General features: G+C 38.6%; 1 long non-coding RNA gene across 2 annotated transcripts in view; it reads right to left on the reverse strand.

The window, feature by feature from the left end:
- LOC139183630 (uncharacterized) overlaps positions 1–24,238 on the reverse strand; it is a 218,954-nt gene that overhangs the window by 40,670 nt on the left and 154,046 nt on the right. The gene's annotated exons all lie outside the window — the stretch shown is intronic.

The raw sequence follows: 24,238 nt of genomic DNA on the forward strand, positions 1-24,238 counted from the left end.
ATTTTGATAAAATTTTCTTAAATTTTTAGAAAGATAAAATCTACCATGACTGAATTATAAAGAAAGAGGAAGTCTCAACAAACCACATCAAAAAGACTGAAGCAGTAATCAAACACCTCCCAACCAAAAAAAGACCAGAAGTAAAGTGGAAGCCATAATGCTTTCTGATTTCAAACTATATCTCAAAGTTACAGTAACTAAAACAGTATGGTACTGGCATAAACACAAACACATAGACTAATGGAACAGAATAGAAAGCCTAGAAATATATATGTATGTATGGGTGTGTGTGTGTGTGTGTGTGTGTGTGGAACTGATAGGAAAATGTAGAAGGTAAAAATTTCTCAAACAATGCTTCAATCTTTACCCTTGTCAAATTTAAATAACCTTGGGAGATCATTTAACTTTTTTCTTAACCAAGAATAAAATTTTGTGTCTTGCCTAATTTGCCTACTATTATTAAAAACGACAACAACAAAACCCTCTTATCAGTCAATAACAAAAAAGGTAAAAAGGTAAAAAGAGAAAAACATTAAAAATGGGTTATCTACTTCAATAGAAATCTCAAAATCAGAGATATATAAATTGCAAGTAAGCATATGAAAATGTGTTCAAAAGTATTACACCTAAGGGAATGCAAGTAAAATCTATGGTAAGATACAACAATCTACCTATTAGAACCACTAAGTTTTAAGGAGTGACAACACCAAATATTAGCAAAGATATAAAGTACTTCGAATGCTCAAACACTGTTAGTGAAGGAGCTAAATAATATAATCTTTTACTTAAATTGTTTGGCAGCTTCTTTTACTATTAACATATGTGTCCACCGAGTCAGTAATTCTATTCCGAGGTAGAATTTGCCAAAGCGAAAAGAAACACTTACATGTGTATAAAGTTTTCACAAGAATGATCAACAGCAAGACTATCAATAATGATCCAAGTATTGGAAGAGTGCAAATGTCCATCAAGAAAAAAATACACTAAATTGTGAATTTCATAAAATAGAAAATTGTTTGTCTGGTAAATACAAGAACATAAATGGATTGCAAAAACATTATTTTCAAGGATGGAAATCAGACACCAAAGAGGGCACAATATATGATTACATTTAAATAAAAGTAAGCAAAATAACAAAGTAATAGGAATCATAGCAATGGTTTCCAATGGAGGTGTGCATACTAACTGAAAGGGGATAAGAGGAGACTTCCTTAAGTGAAGTGAAAGTTGCTCAGTCATGTCAGACTCTTTGCAAGAATTCTCCAGGTCAGATTACTGGAGTGGGTAGCCTTTCCCTTCTCCATGGAATCTTCCCAACCCAGGGACCAAACCCAGGTCTGCACATTGTAAGTGGATTCTGTACCAGCTGAGCCACAAGGGAAGCCCCTTTCTTAAGTATGGAAGGTATTACATAGTTTGGTTAAAGTATTATTTTATGTGGCAGAGTACATTTTGTCAACATCCATTGAGTTGTGCCCTTTATATAAATTCAGTCGCTCAGTCATGTTCTACTATTTGTGACCCCATGAACCACAGCACTCCAGGCCTCCCTGTCCATCACAAAGTCCCAGAGTCTACCCAAACCCATGTCCATCGAGTTGGTGATGCCATCCAACCATCTCAGCCTCTGTCGTCTCCTTCTCCTCCTGATCTCAATCTTCCCCAGCATCAGGGTCTTTTCAAATGAGTCAGCTCTTCACATCAGGTGGCCAAAGTATTGGACTTTCAGCTTCAACATCAGTCTTTCAATGAACACCCAGGACTGATCTCCTTTAGAATGAACTGGTTGGATCTCCTTGCAGTCCAAGGGACTCTCAAGAGTCTTCTCCAACACCACAGTTCAAAAGCATCAATTCTTCAGCGCTCAGCCTTCTTTATAGTCCAACTCTCACATCCATATGTGACCACTGGAAAAAACATAGCCTTGACTAGAAGGACCTTTCTTGGCAAAATAATGTCTCTGCTTTTTAATACGCTGTCTAGGTTTGTCATAACTTTCCTTCCAAGGAGCAAGTGTCTTTTAATTTCATGACTGCAGTGACCATCTGCAGTGATTTTGGAGCCCCAAAAAATAAAGTCAGCAACTGTTTCCACTCTTTCCCCATCTATTTCCCATGAAGTGATGGCACCAGATGCCATGATCTTAGTTTTCTGAATGTTGACCTTTAAGCCAACTTTTTTACTCTCCTCTCACTTTCATCAAGAGGCTTTTTAGTTCCTCTTCACTTTCTGCCATAAGGGTGGTGTCATCGGCATATCTGAGGTTACTGATATTTCACCTGGAAATCTTGATTCCAGCTGTGCTTCTTCCAGCCCAGCGTTTCTCATGATGTACTCTGCATATAAGTTAAATAAGCAGGGTGACAATATACAGCCTTGACAAACTCCTTTTCCTATTGGAACCAGTCTGTTGTTCCATGTCCAGTTCTAACTGTTGCTTCCTGACCTGCATACAGGTTTCTCAAGAGTCAGGTCAGGTGGTCTGGTATTCCCATTTCTTTAAGAATTTTCCACAGTTTATTGTGATCCACACAGTCAAAGGCTTTGGCATAGTCAATAAAGCAGAAGCACATTTTTTTTTTTTCTGGAACTCTCTTGCTTTTTCCATGATCCAGCAGATGTTGGCAATTTGATCTCTGGTTCCTCTGCCTTTTCTAAAACCAGCTTGAACATCTTGAAGTTCATGGTTCAAGTATTGCTGAAGCCTGGCTTGGAGAATTTTAAGAATTACTTTACAAGCATGTGAAATGAGTGCAATTGTGCAGTAGTTTGAGCATTATTTAGCATTGTCTTTGGGATTGGAATGAAAACTGACATTTCCAGTCCTGTGGTCCCTGCTGAGTTTTCCAAATTTGCTGGCATATTGACTTGGCATATTTCACAGCGTCATCTTTCAGGATTTGAAATAGCTCAACTGGTATTCCATCACCTCCACTAGCTTTGTTTGTAGTGATGCTTATTAAGGCCCACTTGACTTCACATTCCAGGATGTCTGGCTCTAGGTGAGCTATCACACCATCGTGATTATCTGGGTTACAAAGATCTTTTTTGTACAGTTATTCTGTGTATTCTTGCCACCTTTTCTTAATATCTTCTGCTTCTACAGAGATGTCCCTACCATTTCTGTCCTTTATTGAGCCTATCTTTGCATGAAATGTTCCCCTGGTATCTCTGATTTTCTTGAAGAGATTTCTAGTCTTTCATTGTTTTCCTCTATTTCTTTGCATCGATCCCTGAGGAAGGCTTTATTATCTCTCCTTGTTATCCTTTGGAACTCTGAATTCAAATAGGTATATCTTTCCTTTTCTCCTTTGCCTCTCTTCCCTTCTTTTCACAGCTATTTGTAAGGCCTCCTCAGACAGCCATTTTGCTTTTTTGCATTTCTTTTCTTGGGGATGGTCTTGATTTCTGTCTCCTGTACAATGTCACAAACCTCCACACATAGTTCATCAGGCACTCTGTCTGTCAGATCTAGTCCCTTAAATCTACTCTCACTTCTACTGTATAGTCATAAGGGATTTGATTTAGGTCATACCTGAATGGTCTAGTGGTTTTCTCCACCTTCTTCACTTCAGTCTGAATTTGGCAATAAGGAGTTCATGATTCGAGCCACAGTCAGCTCCCAGTCTTGTTTGTGCTGACTGTATAGAGCTTCTCCATCTTTGGCTGCAAAGAATGTAAACAATCTGATTTTGGTGTCGACCATCTGGTGATGTCCATGTGTAGAGTCTTCTCTTGTGTTGTTGGAAGGGGATGTTTGCTATGACCAGTGCGTTCTCTTGGCAGATCTCTATTAGCCTTTGCCCTGCTTCATTCTGTACTCCAAGGCCAAATTTGCCTGTTAATCCAGGTGTTTCTTGACTTCCTACTTTTGCATTCCAGTCCCCTAAAATGAAAAGGACATCTTTTTTGGGTGTTAGTTCTAGAAGGTCTTGTGGGCCTTCATAGAACTGTTCAACTTCAGCTTCTTCAGCGTTACTGGTTGGGGCATAGGTTTGGATTACCGTCATATTGAATGGTTTGCCTTGGAAATGAACAGAGATCATTCTGTCATTTTTGAGATTGCATCCAAGTACTGCATTTCAGACTCTTTTGTTGACCATGATGACTACTGCATTTCTTCTAAGGGATTCCTGCACACAGTAGTATATACAATGGTCTTCTGAGTTAAATTAACCCATTCCAGTCCATCTTAGTTTACTGATTCCTAGAATGTCGATGTTCACTCTTGTCATCTCATGTTTGACCACTTCCAATTTGCCTTGATTCATGGACCTAACATTCCAGGTTCCTATGCAATATTGCTCTTTACAGCATCGAACCCTGCTTCCATCACCAGTCCCATTCACAACCAGGTGTTGTTTTTGCTTTGGCTCCATCCCTTCATTGTTTTTGGAATTATTGCTCCAATGATCTCCAGTAGCATATTGGGCACCTACCGACCTGGGGAGTTCATCTTTCAGTGTCTTATCTTTTTGCCTTTCATACTGTTCATGGACTTCCCTGGAGGCTCAGACAGTTAAGCGTCTGTCGACAATGTGGGAGACCTGGGTTCAATCCTTGGGTAGGGAAGATCCCCTGGAGAAGGAAATGGCAATCCACTCTAGTATTATTGCCTGGAAATTCCCATGGACAGAGCAGCCTAGTAGGCTACAGTCCATGGGGTCGCAAAGAATTAGACACGACTGAGCAACTTCACTTTCACTTTTCATACTGTTCATGGGGTTCTCAAGGCAAGAATACTGAAGTGGTTTGCCATTCCCTTCTCCAGTGGACCACACTCTGTAAGACCTCTCCACCATGACTTGGCCATCTTGGGTGGCCCTACACAGCATGGCTTAGTTTCTTTTTTTTTTTAACTTTACAATATTGTATTGGTTTTGCCATATATCAACATGAATCCGGCACAGGTATACACTTGTTCCTCATCCTGAACCCTCCTGCCTCCCCATACCATCCCTCTGGGTCGACCCAGTGCACCAGCCCCAAGCATCCAGTATCGTGCATCGAACCTGGACTGGCAACTCGTTTCATATATGATATTATACGTGTTTCACTGCCATTCTCTCAAGTCATCCCACCCTCTCCCTCTCCCACAGAGTCCAAAAGACTGTTCTGTACATCAGTGTCTCTTTTGCTGTCTCGTACACAGGGTTATTGTTACCATCTTTCTAAATTCCATATATATGCGTTAGTATACTGTATTGGTGTTTTTCTTTCTGGCTTACTTCACTCTGTATATTAGGCTCCAGTTTCATCCACCTCATTAGAACTGATTCAAATGTATTCTTTTTAATGGCTGAGTAATACTCCATTGTGTATATGTACCACTGCTTTCTTATCCATTCATCTGCTGATGGACATCTAGGTTGCTTTCATGTCCTGGCTATGTAAACAGTGCTGTGATGAACATTGGGGTACACGTGTCTCTTTCCCTTCTGGTTTCCTCAGTGTGTATGCCCAGCAGTGGGATTGCTGGATCATAAGGCAGTTCTATTTCCAGTTTTTTAAGGAATCTCCACACTGTTCTTCATAGTGGCTGTACTAGTTTGCACCCCCACCAAGAGTGTAAAAGGGTTCCCTTTTCTCCACACCCTCTCCAGAATTTATTGCTTGTAGACTTTAGGATTGCAGCCATTCTGACTGGCGTGAAATGGTACCTCATAGTGGTTTTGATTTGCATTTCTCTGATAATGAGTGATGTTGAGCATCTTTTCATGTGTTTGTGAGCCATCTGTATGTCTTTTTTGGAGAAATGTCTATTTAGTTTCTTGGCCCATTTTTTGATTGGGTCATTTATTTTTCTGGAATTGAGCTTGTAGGAGTTGCTTGTATATTTTTGAGATTAGTTGTTTGTCAGTTGCTTCATTTGCTATTTTCTCCCATTCTGAAGGCTGTCTTTTCACCTTGCTTATAGTTTCCTTTGTTGTGCATAAGCTTTTAAGTTTAATTAGGTCCCATTTGTTTATTTTTGCTTCTATTTCCAATATTATGGGAGGTGGGTCATAGAGGATCCTGCTGTGATGCATGTCGGAGAGTGTTTTGCCTATGTTCTCCTCTAGGAGTTTTATAGTCTTACGTTTAGACCTTTAATCCATTTTGAGTTTATTTTTGTGTATGGTGTTAGAAAGTGTTCTAGTTTCATTCTTTTACAAGTGGTTGACCAGTTTTCCCAGCACCACTTGTTAAAGAGATTGTCTTTAATCCACTGTATATTCTTGCCTCCTTTGTCAAAAATAAGGTGTCCATAGGTGCGTGGATTTATCCCTGGGCTTTCTATTTTGTTCCATTGATCTATATTTCTGTCTTTGTGCCAGTACCATACTGTCTTGATGACTGTGGCTTTGTAGTAGAGCCTGAAGTCAAGCAGGTTGATTCCTCCATTTCCATTCTTCTTCCTCAAGATTGCTTTGGCTATTCGAGGATTTTTGTATTTCCATACAAATTGTGAAATTATTTGTTCTAGCTCTGTGAAGAATACTGTTGGTAGCTTGATAGGGATTGCACTAAATCTATAAATTGCTTTGGGTAGCATACTCATTTTCACTATATTGATTCTTCCAATCCATGAACATGGTATATTTCTCCATCTGTTAGTGTCCTCTTTGATTAGTTTCATTGAGTTAGACAAGGCTGTGGTTGTGCCCTTAAGATTTGTTTATTCTTATTGTATGAAATTTACCACCTCCCACCCTCTAAAACTCAATCAGTTATAATGGTTTGGCCAAAAAGTTATCTTGTGTTTTTCCATAGGATGGTGTAGAAAACTCACACAAACTTTTTGGTCAATCAAATATTTGTCTTTAAAGTTCATCTTTTTTGAACAGCATTGAGTTGATATTCTGAAGAAGGACAAAGGCAGAAGACTCCCCAAGTTTAAGTGACAGAGCTGAGAATCTGGGAAAACCAAGGGGGCTAGAATTTGTAAGGCTGAGTTCTGGAAATGAGAGCTGCACAGAGTTAGAACTCCAAAGACCTTCAACAGGTGGCCCTTTAATATTCATCAGAGTATTGACAAGTTTATGAGAAAACCACCCAAGATGCGATCAACTTGTGAGGAAACCACCCAAGATGTGAGAGGATTAGAGGGAACAGTACCTGATATTCCCTGGAATACTTAGACTAGTTCCTGTTCCCAAGAACCAGGCTAAAAAATTACATAACTCAAGAACTTTGGCTAGAGTATTCAAAACTGTCTTGCCATTATAGTGGGGAATAATTAGTCTTAAACCAAATGCTATTCTGGTTTTACCTAACAAATCTTAAAACCAAGACCTAAAATGTCAAACTTTATTCAAGTTACTTTAATGTGTTTCAGAACAAAGAAGATAAATGAGAATAAAAAATATCCAGGACCCTAAAATTCTGAATTTATAATGGCTAGCATTCAATTAAACTATAAAACATATACAGAAATAATAAGACCTATAAAAAAGAAAAAATACAACCAATCCAAACTGATCCATTACTGACACATATGAAACATACAGATATGCAATCCACAATATCAGAAGTTGAAAGAACTAATGTATTAATATTATTTTGCTAGGGCCATAATAACAAAATGCCACAAATGTGGCACAAATTAATGCCACAAATGTGTGGCTTAATGAACAGCAATCTGTTTTCCCACAATTGTGGAGACCAGAAGTCTAAGATGAAGGTGTTAGCAGGATGTTTCCTGGTGAGAGCTCTTTTGCTGGCTTATTGAAGGTGGCCTTATCATAATGTCTTGACATAATCTTTCCTCTGTTGTTCAGTCACTCAGTTGTGTCTGACTCTGTGACCTTATGAACTATTGCATGCCAGGCTTCCCTGTCCTTCAGTATCTTCTGGAGTTTGCTCAAACTCAGGTCCATTGAGTTGATGATGACTGTTCCTCTATTCACATGCATTTCCAGTGTCTCTTGCTTTTCTTAAAAGTACACAAGTCAGATTGTCTCCTAAGGGCTCATTTTAACTTATTTTTAAAGCGCTGTCTTCAAATGCATTCACTTTCTAAGTACTAGGGGTTAAGGCTTAAATATATGTTTTAGAAGTGAAGAAAACAACAGTTTAGTCCATAACAAGTATATTACATAACAACATGTTCATTTAAAAATGTTTCATAAAGACATATAAGAAACATGTTGCATATGTATCTGCAAGTATGTATGCATGTGTATATATACATGTATATTAAGTTTCTCAAATTGAACATATGCCTGAGATGAAAAATTATATGGGCAGATTAAAGACAGATTTTATATCAGGATGAATAAATTTTATGAAAAAAGTAGCGTGTGGGGCTGGTGCACTGGGATGACCCAGAGGGATGGTATGGGGAGGGAGGTGGGAGGGGGGTTCAGGATTGGGAACATGTGTACACCCGTGGCAGATGCATGTTGATGTATGGCAAAACCAATACAATATTGTAAAGTATAAAAATAAAAAAAATAAAAAAAAAAGAAAGATATAAACAGAAAATGAAATGAAGTCGCTCAGTCGTGTTCGACTTTTTGCGACCCCATGGACTGTAGCCCACCAGGTTCCTCTGTCCATGGGATTTTCTAAGCAATAGTACTGGAGTGGGTTGCCATTTCCTTCTCCAGGGGATCTTCCCAACCCAGGGATCGAACCCAGGTGTTCCGCGTTGCAGGCCCACGCTTTACCATCTGAGCCAACAGGGAAGTCCATATAAACAGAAATAAGTTACAAAAACAGTTCAGTTCTTATTGTTTCTCTTTGTTAATTTGGATGAAAAAAACAAATGTGAAATAAAAAGTTCAAGTTCATTATATAGAAGGCATTAAGGGCCAGCCTTTGGTTTTCCGGAATATAGTATTCTATGACAGCCTTGTAAATTTATCTCTCAAGGCTATGAAGAACTTTTATCATAAGAACTGCGATCTGACTAACAGCTTTAAACAGAAAATCTCAAGTACTGTTTTGGAACAAGCAACACCCTAAACTGGGCCCAACTAATGTTGAATTCCAGTTCTAGCATTAAATTGTTGGAAAATGTAGTCATCACTTAGTATCTCTGAAGCCTAAATTTTTATTGTTAATAAGGTAATCATACCTAGCTCATAAGCTTGTGAGATGGATTAATAAAGCAACATATTTTACAGATGCACTCCAGTGCCTGGTTTAATTTATTAACAATCATTTCTCATTAATAATTGGGGTAAAATGACCAGGAAAACAAGTTCTTAACCAGATAGCTTTTTTTTGGGGGGGGGGGAGGGGAGAAAAGGTATGACAAACCTAAACAGCATACTAAAAAGTAGAGACATTACTTTGCCAACAAAGATCTCTCTAGTCAAAGCTATGGTTTTTCCAGTAGTCATGTATGGATATGAAAGCTGGACCATAAAGAAGACTGAGTGCTGAAGAAATAATGCTTTCAAACTGTGGTGCTGAAGAAGACTCTTAAGAGGTCCTTGGACTGCAAGGAGATCCAACCAGTCCATCCTAAAGGAAATCAGTCCTGAATATTCATTGGAAGGACTGATGCTGAAGCTGAAGCTCCAATACTTTGGCTACTTGATGGGAAAAGCTGACTAATTGAAAAAGATCCTGATGCTGGGAGAGATAGAAGGCAGGAAGAGAAGGGGACGACAGAGGATGAAATGGTTGGATGACATCACCGATTCAATGGACATCAGTTTGAGAAGGCTCTGGGAGATGGCAGAGGACAGGGAAGCCTGGTGTGTTGCAGTCTATGGGGTCACAAAGAATTGGACATGACTGAGTGACTGAACAACCACCAGATAACATAAAAATTAAGAGACACATAGCAATTTCCAAGTATTGAAAATGGAGAATGCAATTTGGAATAATACATATATTGCTACAAAATATCAAACACACAAAATAAGCTTGAAATTTGAAGAAAAAATATAACTTGCATTACATGTATAGTCATGCAGTTTTTTTAGTATCTTCCAAAGATCTTTATGAGTAAAACAGGCTAAGAAGAAACAAGAAATAAAGTGTAATTAAGAATTAAGATCATCAGTGTAAGAATTCAGATTGTGAACTATTATTTTATTGGAAATATCTCCAAAAATAGAGAAATAGTTAGACACATATATACATGCAATAATAAACACAAGTGAGTTGCTGAAGCTAATAGAGAGCAGATCTCCATATAATGGAAGATATATTACTTGATCTTAAACTGTAAAAGAGGAGATCTCCACTTAACTTGTAGAATTAAATAAACAGCTAATTTGTATATCACATATTAAAACTGAAAGCTTAACCCCAGAAACGGAGGGGTAGACAGAATTCAAGGCCTCAGCAGGTCTTAACACAGGCTAGAAAGAGAGGCAGTGTTGAATTGCAAGAATCAGGAATAAAAGCAAAAAATAAGACGCTGACAGGCCTAGAACTGAGGAAACTTAATTGTGAAAGGCTAAAGTTGGCCTGTGTTGGCAGAGATAACGTAACTCCTCTGAACAAATTTAGAAATAAAGAATCTAACAAATCGGGCCTGGGAGGAGTGTGGTGTTTCCTTTAGTGTTGGAATGAGTGAAAATGATGAAAATGACAAAACTAATTGCTTGGTCAGGATTGTTGCCAAGGGTGAATATACCATGGAAGGTTTCACTTCTTTGTTTTACCATGGTAAATCAGAATAATAAACTTTCCCTATAATGAACAATTTAAGTGGTCTGTAAAATACGATGCTATTTAAAATCTTCTCATTTGGCTACAATTCAATAGTTGGAGTCAGCCTTCAAACTGAATAAAAACATTCCTATTTGGGTTACAGAAGGGAGAACAATGACTCTTACGCATAGGAAGCAAGAGACAGATTTTCAAAGACAATGGGGAGATAAACTGAGACAAGCTCATGCACAGAAACATGGGCTGTGGTGCCCTGAGGGTGTGGTAGAAGGAAGGGTGGGTTGAGATGAAGATGCCAAGGATCTGTGAGGACACAGATATGTCATTTCTAACAACAAAGACAACATGTGTGAATATATGGATAGATGTGATGTAGATGCACTCAGCCTTCTACTCATAAGAAAGAATAAAGAGGAGATCACAACAGCAATGGAGCTTCCTGGGTAGCTCAGCTGCTAAAGAATCTTCCTGCAATGCAGGAGACCCTGGTTTGATTCCTGGGTCTGGAAGATCACCTGGAGAAGGGATAGGCTACTCACTCCAGTATTCCTGGGCTCCCTGATAGCTTAGACAGTAAAGAATCTGCTTGCAATGCAGGAGACCTGGGTTTGATCCCTGGGTTCAGAAGATCTCCCGGAGGAGGGCATGGCAACCCACTCCAGTATTCTTGCCTGGAGAATCCCCATGGACAGAGGAACCTGGCGGGCTATAGTCCATAAGGTCACACAGAGTTGGACATGACTGAGCGACTAAGCACAGCACAGCATCATGACTGTAATTGCGATGTACATGGATCCCATGATTTTCAGCAAAACTGTTTTTTCTTTTTTTAAGACAGAAAATGATGAAATGCTAATGTCTGGATGGTGGCCATGAAGAAGGTCTATACAGATCATCTCCTGGCACAGTGCTGTGTGTGGTGTGAGTTTCATTTTGAGATGTTTTTAGGGATCCTGGCCAGTTGAAGTGAGAGGAAGTATCCAGGAAGATTAAGGCTGATCACAAATTCAGCGTCACAACCATACAAGTGGCAGGGTTTAGTAGGGAGAGGAATAAGGGAGGAGTGGGGATGATGTGGTTAAGAACTGACAGAAATTGTCTTAGGGATTGGGTAGTCTCACAAGAAACACACAAGATATGGCAGGGACTTCCCTGGTGGTCCAGTGGCTAAGACTCTGTGCTCTCAATGCAAGGGGCCTGGGTTTGATCCCTGATGAGAGAACTAGAATCCACATGTTGCAACTCAAATAAGAGTTCACATGCCACAACTAAAGATCCCATATACCACAACTAGAAACTAAGTCCCAGCACAACTAGCTATCTGAATGAAAAAACAAGTGAATAATTGAATAAATAAATGTTTAAAAAAGAAAAGTATGGCAGCCTCCTGATAACTGTTCTTTGTTGCTTCATCTTCTTGGAATAATTCCTTCAACCCTGCAGTATTTTCACATATTCAGAAGTTTTCATTTGCTTCTTACTTCCTTCCATCTGATTGTAAAATTAGCAAATTTCAACATACAAAATACAGTTTTTGAGGGATATACTTTAGCATGTAAATCTACTTGGATTTTTGGAATCATCGCCAAATAACTATCTCTTATTCATTCTTTGTGAGTGGCTGTGCTGGAAGAATGTGATTTAAAAACAATGTTCTCTATCTGATGTAAAGCATACATCTTCCTTTACATTTTGAAGAAAATCAGTGTCATCACCAGAGTTTACAGTTATACCTTTATAAGCTATTTATTGCCACCATGTTCTGTTGCTTATGGTAGGTTACTTGGTAAATTTAAGTGACATAATATTTACTGTAGTTTACTTTAAGAATGTCATTTTCAAAAATCCCTAGTTATCTTTTTAGTACAGTGTAAATGTACAAAGAAAACTCAATAAGTACTATTGAATCTATCTTTGTGATATAGGAATTTCCCAACTATCCCCATTCTCTCTACTTTTTCTCTTGTTTGAACATATTTATATATGCACAGACATTCATTTTACTAAGGATAAAAATCCTTAAAATCACCAAAGACAAGGTAGATTGCTTGTTCTATGTGGACATATCCTATATGCATTTAATCCTGGAAATATGCTTTAATTGTGTAAAAAAAAAAAAAAAAGGCTCCCAGACTTCAAGCTGAATGTTTCTTTTAAATCAGAAACTGACATATGAAATGATGAAGTATGGGCTTGGGAATTCTCTTTATTTTTTACTTCTTCAGAAAAATGCCTCAGGATTTTTCTATTGCTGTTGCCACTTTCAACTTGGATAACCACTGGGGAAGAGTTGAAAAGAGATCTCATCTAAGTCAATGCTCATCTTTTTCATTATTTAACTCCATTGTCAGCTATTTCTTCCCTTCAGGAGATTATTTTCCCAAATTGTTCTTCTGACTTATAGTTAAAAGACCAATGTTTCTACAGTTACAAGTTAAACAGGAACTTCATAAATGCCCAAAAAGTGTTAAAATTTTTATCTTTTGCTTTTTTTTGATGAATCAACTATACTAAAAATGTGTAAAACCATTTACTGAGAACTTTGTATGTGATAAGCATTTTGCTAAGTGCTTACATATTTTTCTTCTAAGCTGTGATTGACAGAAATGCAACTAAGATTAGTTTACACAAAACTGGAAATTTATTGGCTTAAAAAAAACAAATTGGGCATGAAGATATAGGCTTTCTTAAAAGCAAAGTTAAAGGCAAGTCTCATCAATGACTAGACTCTGGGATTTAGCAGTGATCAGGAGTCTGTCTCAGTTTCTCATCTCTATCCCTTTAAGCAAGTCAGAGTCTCTCTTTTCACAGAATGTGTTTTCTCCATATGATAGGAAACAAAGTCAATGGCAACTTCTGGCTTTTATAACATATCTTCAGTTCCCAGGGCAGAACTCTTTCTTCTTTTTAGTTCAAAAGTGTCCAAGAAAAACTTTGATTAAACTAGTCTTGTTTATATGCACACATGTAAGACAAATCACTGGTGTATAGAATCTGTATAATGTATTACAATGTTGAGTATGCTTATTTAATCACAAATTTAAATGGAGAGTAGGGAGATACTTAATGTAAAAGGATTGAGTTCACTACACACAGCTATTCAAAAGGTAGTTTATATATTTCTTACTTATTTACTACCTTTTCTCTCTTTATATGTTATCACTTTTTACAGATTAGAAAACTGAGGATCACAAAATATTAGATGATGTTCAGGGACATATTGCTGATAGGTAACTGAGATTTAACTCAAATGGGTGCTTTAAAGTTCATGTGCTTATCTGCTGTTACATATATATATGTAGAGAAAGAGAGAGAGAGATGCTTCCCAGGTGGCACTAGTGCTAAAGAGCCCTTCTGCCAATGCAGGAGACATAAGAGATACAGGTTTGATCTCTGGGTCAGGAAGATCCCCTAGAGGAGGGTATAGCAACCCACTACAGTATTCTTGCCTGAAAAATCTCATGGACAGAGGAGTCTGGCAGGCCACAGTCCATTGGGTCACAAAGAGTTGGACATGACTGAAATGACTTAGCATGTGTGTGTGTGTGTATATATATATACACACACACATGAATATATAAATATTTAATGTCTCAATAAAAATCCAGCAATAGACTACTCTATTAGTCTTGATCCTCTAAAAACCTGAAACTAATACAAGGATTAACACGTTCATATATTATTTGAAAGGTTCAAAACAAAAGCACATGTAAAAAGTCAAAGAAAAGAAAGTTCAGAGGCAATGTAAAAAACTATGTTACTTTCTAGGCTAATGCTTCTGGTACACTGCAATGTAAACAGATCATCAAAAGGTACATTTACTTGGCATATAGGACTTCTCGGAAAAGATGACCAGAAGCAACTGTCTTTTGGAGTACTTATGGAAAAAAGGAAAGAAGGAGGATTCCCTGACAAACTTCTTTTTTTCCTAATTTCTTATTGGTTAAACTTTACCCCATAGAAAGTTAACTTCTCTTCACATCTAATTTGCATCATATGGCCACTTAAGTGACTGTCCAGGATGTCATATACCATGATTTCATATACATTTCTTCCAAGTTTGAAAATTTCAAGAAGACACACAAACAAAACACAGAGTATAAGCTGGTTGGCTGTGCTTTGCTGTCCTTGAACAAGTGATTATGCCATGGCTGTGGCTGCATGGTCTAGAAATGACATATTCAGAAGGAAAGGCAGTTAAGAAAACTAATGCAGTCTACTTCTTGCACCACTCAAATCACTCATGCCCTTGCATAAAGGATAGGTTTCATTTAAAAATACTGAGCCTCCATCTTTTGTAAGAATAAGGAAGTCTTTACTCCTCCCTCATAGAAGAAGCACACATTCTTTGAGTTAGAGCCCAGTTATTATCCCCAGGAAGATTCTAGTAAGAGAGTTACTGAAACAAGATAAAAATCTCTGCTGCTCTATCTGGTCTTAAAATCATAATTAACATTCATCCTCCTTCGTCTCTACCCATTCTGTATTCTCCTCATTTTCTGCTAATATATTGGATAGTCTTTGATGGCTTACATAAACCAGGTCTTCATTCCTAAGATTTAGCCACTGTCATGGGATTCCTGTGGATCTAGTTTCTCTGTCACTTTGACTCTGTGATCCTTTTGGTGATTATGCCTACTTTTCTTCTGATGGTTAACTACTATCACCCAGCCATTGTAGGATTCCATGATTCTCACTGATACTAAAGAGTACAGATCTTTGGCAGTATCACTTATCAAGATCTTTAGCTTACAATAGAGAGTTACTATTGTTGCTTTTGTAGAAAGACCAATTCCCTCCACACAGCACATTATTAACTGCCTTGGTGAAGGGGATGTCCTGTGGACACTTCTGGGACACCTAGGGACAGGTTTCTCTGTGGCTATGTCAATATTATTATATCTACTCCCATAAGACAAACTTAGAAATTGTATTAAAAAGCAGAGACATTACTTTGCCAACAAAGGTCCATGTAGTCAAATCTATGGTTTTTCCAGTAGCCATGTACAAATATGACAGTAAGACCATAAAGAAGGCTGAGCATCAAGGAACTGATGCTTTTAAACTGTGGTGCTGGAGAAGACTCTTGAGAGTCCCTTGGACAGCAAGGGGATCAAATCAGTCAGTTCTAAAGGAAATCAACCCTGAATATTCACTGGAAGAACCAAGGCAGAAGCTGAAGCTCTAATGCTCTGGCCATGTGATGTGAAGAGCCAACTCATTGGAAAAGACCCTGATATTGGGTAAGATTGGGGGCAGGAGGAGAAGGGGTGACAGAGGATAAGATGGTTGGATGGCATCACTGACTCAGTGAGTTTGTGCAAACTCTGGGAGATAATGAAGGACAGGGAAACCAGGTGTGCTGCAGTCCATGGGGTTGCAAAGAATTGGGCACAACTCAGTGACTGAACAACAACAACAATATGTGTTTACTGGGTTCTTCCCAGAATTGGGCCTAAAATTTCTTTTATATGTTGTTTTTTTCCCCTCTGCAACAGTTTTCTACTTCTTTTCCCCAATAGATCATAGAGTAGACATTGGTTATAGAGCTAACTACACACAAGTATCTTACAGGCACTTTGGTAGGGGAAATAATTACCCTTTATTTACCTGAGGGGAGGCTAAACTCTTCAGGAAAGGAGTATAACACTGATTTTTACAGCAAGGCATGTTCAGGATAACCTGGACCATCCCCAAACCTCCATCCCATGTCTTGATCCTAACCTGTCCTGACCAGATGCCTGAAGTGTACATAGAAAATCTTTTGCAACTGTCCAGTTAGTCTAATTTGCGGCTTTACTATCATTATAATCTTGGACTTTTGTTAAATTTCAGGTGATATTTTAAGGCAGTTTCTCTTGAGGCTGCAATAGATAAGGCTTTCCTTTAAAGGTGTTATAGTGACCTTCTGTCTTTTAAAGGATATTCTGAGTGAACAACTGATTTTTCTGAGTTTATTTTCTTTTCCTAAATCTCTAGTTGTGTCTGAAGCATAGATTATTCCATAATCCTAAATTTCCATGTCAATTTACATACTACTCTCACTTGTTAATTTATTTGTCAATGCCTTGACTTCTTCCTTCAAGTCATCCTACTTTTCCACAGGTGAAAAATTAAGGGCGATATTACTACACAACAGGAGTTATTAGAGTCTTTTGTACTGAAAATAGTGGTGTTTCTCTTTCTTTCAGATAAATGGACAATCTAAATAAAAAAATTCCACCTTAAGAGTATATTTTATAGAACCATGCCAATCCAATTAACTCATATCTTCTAAGATCCTAAGACAAGAGGTAAGATGCTGAAACTTTATATGAAACAACTGGAAATTTTATGTTTTCTTGATGTCTACTGCTTCAGTATAAACCAGGTAAAGGTCCAGAAGGACATTTAGTAGGTCTGTTTGTTCAGTGTGCAACACTTTTTCACACAGGCTACATGGAGTAGCCATGCTTTGCAGAAGTCCATGGTAGTAAGGAAGAAATGAAACAAAATCCTCCATTCCATCCTGTTTTCTATTGGATAGAGTTCATCTCACGGAACCTTTTTGTTCTTTCAGGTTGTATTATCTGGCACTTTACATTGCTGCTTATGGCACTAGATCCTAGGTCATAAGATATGTTGTTTCTTCTACCACCTAGAAGTGATGGGACACTGGAAACTCCCCAGCTGGTTGAGCCAAATGCACTTTCAGGATGAGTGACTGATTAGCTCCCTCTGGTACTTGCTGGACAGGTCTGTAGGTAAATAGGATATTGGGCATGTGTGCACACTCAGTTGCTAGGTTGTGTCTGACTCTTTGTGACCCATGTAACCCGTCAGGCTCCACTGTCCATAGGTTTTTCCAGGTAAGAATACTGGAGTGTGTTGCCATCTCCTTCTCCAGGGGATCTTGCCCACCTAGGGACCGAACCCAGCATCTCCTGCATTGGCAGCCAAATTCTTTAACACTGAGTCACCTGGAAAGCCCAAACAGAACACTAAGGCAGGAAAAAACTACTGGGAGAAATTGAGGATCCATGCAAGATTTTTGTCTGAAATAACCACCGCCTTCCTGAAATTCTGTTCTTCAACTACAATTATTTTTGGAAAGCGTTAAGATTACACATTTCTGTGTCCTTCACTGGACTGTGAGTTTCTGAGGGGAAGAACTCAGTTCTGCATTCATCTTTGTACTTGTAGGGAGTAGCACAATTCCTGGTAGCACAAAGTTCATTCTCAAATAATAATAGTTTTTATAAGCAATACAGGAAGCTTTATAAAGATAGTATGGTTTCCAAAGCAACCCATTTTTAACCTCCAGGAGGAGAATTCTCTTCAAGAACATTAATATTATATATTCTTAAACTGAATAGGAGGTTATTAAGTCCTCCAGGACTTATTAAGTCCATCCAGGACTCACCCTTGATTCATACTGAGACCCAAGGAAGTCTCATAACACTTGCCCTAGCAATCCAGAGCTAAGTTCAGATAAAGCCAGAATTCTTAACAGGGCATGTGTATAGTAACAAAAAAACAGAATGTGATTTAAATGAAGAATAAATTGAAATTAGCTTAATCTCATAATTATGCCCTGCAGTATCTAGAAAGATAAGAAGGAAGGGTTCACTATGTCAGGCGAGTATATGCTCCTTGGTTCTGTCTCGTCACAACAAAGATTTGGAGTGATGGACATTAAAGCCCTCAGCGTGTCACAGTTCTCGGGTCTTGGACAGACCATCTCATAGCTCTTAAACAAATCAGCATTACAGCTCCGTGTTATAGCTCTATTTTATTTAGAAAATAGCAGGAAAATCCATCCTCGAGGCTTGAGGGCATGTCGACCCAAAGACATGAAAAGAGCGCCCCAGTGCATGGAGAGAAAGAGAGCGAGAGCGCTTTGGCTCCTCTTTTTATGTTTTTTCTCCCCCTGTGGACCTGCCCTATGTAAATTGGGCTAACCAGGAGTGCTATTTATTCTACCTGAGGTCCTCGGACTTTCCTTTGACTTTCCTTTGTTTTATTTTCACTGGCTTTTCCCTTCCTTGCCTTTTAGCCACCACCATTTTGGACTCCTGTTTCCTACTCTAACTACATAACAACTGATATAAAAATTATTGGATAATCATGAGCATTCATGGAGACCAGAATACAATTTTAAAAAGCTATTTACTTTATCCACTAAACCAGGCCATCAAATTCTGAATCTTTTGACTGTTTTTTTTTTTTCTTTCCTTCCATTTACTTTCTTGGATATCCCTCTTCACCTTCATTGTCTACACCTGTCTGCATGGGGTCAGCAATTTCAGTTAATTGTTGCATGGGATATCTCTGACTAAGGTGGGAAGGGAAACAAAAGATTTTTCCAATGTGGATGTCAAGGAGGGGAACTGGAAGAGGATTTTACATTCCTCAGGTCTTGTGGTCTACAAAGGCTTGCTGGCTCTTCAGAGTGAAACCCCACACCCTTTTCTTCCTAATGATAATTGCTTCTTACACTATTACTTGGTGATTTTGTGTTAACAAATTCTTCAATTTTTCCCCATTTAACCTAAAACCTGCTTCCTAAAAATGGTGGAGAAAGCGCGAAAAGAATAAGGTCAGTTGCAATGAGAGATAAATGAATAAAATTCTGTATTGCTTCACCTATTCTATTTTTAAAAAGGTTTCAGGTAATGTAAATTTGAATAATTTTGTATTTGGCATATTTTTGGCTGATAAGCTAATGACAGAAATTATTAACCTCAGAGTGCCTTAAATACAGGCTTTGCTTTATGCTTAAAAATCTTAAATATTTGTATAATATTCTATATTCTGAATGTAGATTTTTCTACCTGAGGAAGAAATTGGGATTATAAACTTGAAATACAGATTTTATGTCCCTGTCTTCATACTTAATTCCCTCAATCCATGATGCTAGTGAAAGGTTGTTGTTGAACCATAAAAATGCCAGGATTCTTGGCCTCTGGAGGAGAAGAATTCAATCTGGGGCCAGAGACGAGGCTTGATTGCTCAGAGCTTTTGTGTAATGAGGTTATATTAAAGTATAAAAGATAGAGAAAGTTTCTGATATGGGCATCAGAAGGGGGCAGAAAGAGTACCCCCTGCTAGTTTTTAGCTGGATGAGAGATAGGAAAGCCTTCCTCAGCAATCAATGCAAAGAAATAGAGGAAAACAACAGAATGGGAAAGACAAGAGATCTCTTCAAGAAAATTAGAGATACCAAGGGAACATTTCATGCAAAATTGGGCTTGATAAAGGACAGAAATGGTAGGGACTTAACAGAAGCAGAATATATTTAGAAGAGGTGGCAAGAATACACAGAAGAACTGTACAAAAAAGATCTTCACGACCAAGATAATCATGATGGTGTGATCACTCACCTAGAACCAGACATTCTGGAATGTGAAGTCAAGTGGGCCTTAGAAAACATCACTATGAACAGAACTAGTGGAGGTGATGGAATTCCAGTTGAGCTATTTCAAATCCTGAAAGATGATGCTGGGAAAGTGATGCACTCAATATGCCAGCGAATTTGGAAAACTCAGTAGTGGCTACAGGACTGGAAAAGGTCAGTTTTCATTCCAATCCCAAAGAAAGGCAATGCCAAAGAATGCTCAAACTACTGCATAACTGCACTCATCTCACATGCTAGTAAAGTAATGCTCAAAATTCTCCAAGCCAGGCTTCAGCAATACGTGAACCGTGAAATTTCAGATGTTCAAGCTGGTTTTAGAAAAGGCAGAGGAACCAGAGATCAAATTGCCAACATCTGCTGGATAAACGAAAAAGCAAGAGAGTTCCAGAAAAACATCTATTTCTGTTTTATTGACTATGCCAAAGCCTTTGACTGTGTGGATCACAATAAACTGTGGAAAATTCTGAAAGAGATGGGAATACCAGACCACCTGACCTGCCTCTTGAGAAATTTGTATGCAGGTCAGGAAGCAACAGTTAGAACTGGACATGGAACAACAGACTGGTTCCAAGTAGGAAAAGGAGTACGTCAAGGCTGTATATCACCCTGCTTATATAACTTATATGCAGAGCACATCATAAGAAACGTTGGACTGGAAGAAACACAAGCTGGAATCAAGATTGCCAGAGGAAATAAAATCACCTCAGATATGCAGATGACACCACCCTTACGGCAGAAAGTGAAGAGGAACTAAAAAGCTTCTTGATGAAAGTGAAAGAGGAGAGTGAAAAAGTTGGCTTAAAGCTCAACATTCAGAAAACGAAGTTCATGGCATCCGGTCCCATTACTTCATGGCAAATAGATGGGGAAACAGTGGAAATTGTCAGACTTTATTTATTTATTTTTTTGCCTCCAAAATCACTGCAGATGGTGATTGCAGCCATGAAATTAAAAGACGCTTACTCCTTGGAAGGAAAGTTATGACCAACCTAGATAGCATATTCAGAAGCAGAGATATTACTTTGCTAAAAAAGTTCCATCTAGTCAAGGCTATGGTTTTTCCAGTGGTCATGTATAGATGTGAGAGTCGGACTGTGAAGAAAGCTGAAGAATTGATACTTTTGAACTGTGATGTTGGAGAAGACTCTTGAGAGTCCCTTGGACTGCAAGGAGATCCAACCAGTCCATCCTAAAGGATATCAGTCCTGTGTATTCATTGGAAGGACTGATGCTGAAGCTGAAACTACAATACTTTGGCCACCTCATGCGAAGAGTTGACTCATTGGAAAAGACTCTGATGCTGGGAGGGATTGGGGGCAGGAGGAGAAGGGGATGACAGAGGATAAGATGGCTGGATGGCATCACCGACTCGATGGACATGGGTTTGGGTGAACTCCGGGAGTTGGTGATGGACAGGGAGGCCTGGTGTGCTGTGATTCATGGGGTCACAAAGAGTCGGACACAACTGAGCAACTGAACTGAACTGATATAGTTACTAACAGTCTATTAATTAAAGAAATGTCTTAAAACTCAGAGAAAGGCACCAGGCCCCTCATCAATAATATGTATTTTGGGATAATCTTGGCACCAGGTGAGTCATCCATGCCCTAAAAGGATTGATTTGAATCTTGTAGAAAGGCAGATTACCATACAAATAGTTTCATTTCCATAGATTAGGGTAACAATGTCTGAGTATAACATACTGGTTTGTCAAGTGGGTTCTGAGCCATTAGGCTGAACCAACTTGAAGACAGAGTCTGGGGTAAATGCATAGTACATTAATATAGCATAAAACAAACATTTCCATAAGAAAAATGCATTGGTTAACTCAAATTTGAGAAAAGTTAAGTTCAGGTAGAACCAGGTGTCATTATGGCAACACAGTATTTTAAGAGAAATCTCTTTTTAAGTTTGTATAGAGAAGGGGAAAAAAAAAAAAAATATATATATATATATATATATATATATATATATATATCTCATTAGTTTATTTCCTCCTGCCTCTTAAGAGATAGATAAAAAATATCTGACATTTGCAGCCTATTTCCTCTGTTTGGAGACCCCTGGCCTTCTTGCCTTTTACCCTCTCACTAGCAAATAAGTATTCTATCACTGCTCTCCTGTTCTGTATTCAGAATGATATAAAATCAGGTAGGCAGGTTATTAATGAAATAAATTATAGTTTTTTAATTGATGGTTACTACTACCTCAGTTCAGTTCAGTCGCTCAGTCATGTCTGACTCTTTGCGACCCCATGAAGTGCAGCACGCCAGGCCTCCCTGTCCATCACCAACTCCCGGAGTTCACTCAGACTCACGTCCATTGAGTCAGTGATACCATCCAGCCATCTCATCCTCTGCCGTCCCTTTCTCCTCTTGCCCCCAATCCCTCCCAGCATCAGAGTCTTTTCCAATGAGTCAACTCTTCGCATAAGGTGGCCAAAGTACTGGAGTTTCAGCATCAGCATCATTTCTTCCAAAGAAATCCCAGGGCTGATTTCGTTTAGAATGGACTGGTTGGATCTCCTTGCAGTCCAAGGGACTCTCAAGAGTCTTCTCCAACACCACAGTTCAAAAGCATCAATTCTTCGGCACTCAGCTTTCTTCATAGTCCAGCTCTCACATCCATACATGACCACTGGAAAAACCATAGCCTTGACTAGACGGACCTTTGTTGGCAAAGTAATGTCTCTGCTTTTTAATATGCTATCTAGGTTGGTCATAACTTTTCTTCCAAGGAGTAAGCATCTTTTACTTTCATAGCTGCAGTCACCATCTGCAGTGATTTTGGAGCCCAAAAGATAAAGTCAGCCACTGTTTCCACTGTTTCCCCATCTATTTCCCATGAAGTGATGGGACCGATGCCATGATCTTCGTTTTCTGAATGTTGAGTTTTAAGTTAACTTTTTCACTCTCCTCTTTCACCTTCATCAAGAGGCTTTTTAGTTTCTCTTCACTTCCTGCCATAAGGGTGGTGTCATCTGCATATCTGAGGTTATTGATATTTCTCCTGGCAATCTTGATTCCAGCTTGTGCTTCTTCCAGCCCAGCGTTACTAGCTGCTTCTAAATTGCTTACTTGCCCTTTATATTGAATTGATACAAAAATATAGATAAAAAGTAATATCTATAATGTAAGAGATTAAAGATCAATTAATGACATGAAAACCTCTGGAGAGAAATATTGTTTGCTAATTGAGAAATTGTTGATTCCTTACATAAGCTTAGACATAAAACAGTAAAGCCAAGCTGGAAAGAAGAAACAGGAAAAACGTATTCTTTTCATCTCTGTGCTCCTGTATGAAGAGAAACTTGCTAGTTCCTTCTTTATTATGCAGAGGCATTCTTTCAACTTGGTAAACCCTTTTTTTTCCCCTACTTGACTTTTCACTTTCAATATCAGTTTGTGAGAGAACTTACATTGAAACAATCTGCTTGAGGTTATAATGTGTGACATTTCTTATAGAATTTCTTTAAAACATCTACTTTGTAAGTTAAGAGTCAGAAGAAGAAGATGTAGGAAAAGAGCATTCTGAGGACTAAAGTACCTTTAACGAGTTACATCTACCAAACACACACACACACAAACACATACAAATGTATCAGGGAAGTCAGACATCTGGGATCTCACCTATGGAAACAATCCTCTAAGCTTCTGAAGTACCCAGTAGGTGGCTCCCCTTCATAAGAGACATAAATGTTAGATTCTGACAAGCCTAATACAACTTCTCTTTTATTTGTATAGCCCTAAAATGGTAGCTGTTTCTTGAAATTACTACCTCTGTATCACTTCACTGTTTCTGTTGCTGCTGCTACTGCTAAGTCACTTCAGTCGTGTCCAACTCTGTGCGATCCCATAGACGGCAACCCACCAGGCTCCTCTGTCCCTGGGATTCTCCAGGCAAGAATACTGGAGTGGGTTGCCATTTCCTTCTCCAATGCATGAAAGTGAAAAGTGAAAGTAAAGTCGCTCAGTCGTGCCTGAGTCTTAGTGACCCCATGGACTGCAGCCTACCAGGCTCCTCCTCCTTCCATAGGATTTTCCAGGCAAGAGGACTGGAGTGGGTTGCCATTCTGTTAATCCTTTTCAACTCTTTTAACCTTTGCCCAGCTTCTTAAAGGTCATATTTTTTGGTGGTAGTTCTAGAATGTCTTATAGATAATCATAGAACCTTTCAACTCCAGCTTCTTTGGCATTAGTGGTTGGGGACAGACTTGGGTTACTGTGA

This window comes from Bos indicus, chromosome 6 (genome assembly GCF_029378745.1).
Source record: "Bos indicus isolate NIAB-ARS_2022 breed Sahiwal x Tharparkar chromosome 6, NIAB-ARS_B.indTharparkar_mat_pri_1.0, whole genome shotgun sequence".
Classification (NCBI taxonomy): Eukaryota; Metazoa; Chordata; class Mammalia; order Artiodactyla; family Bovidae; genus Bos; species Bos indicus.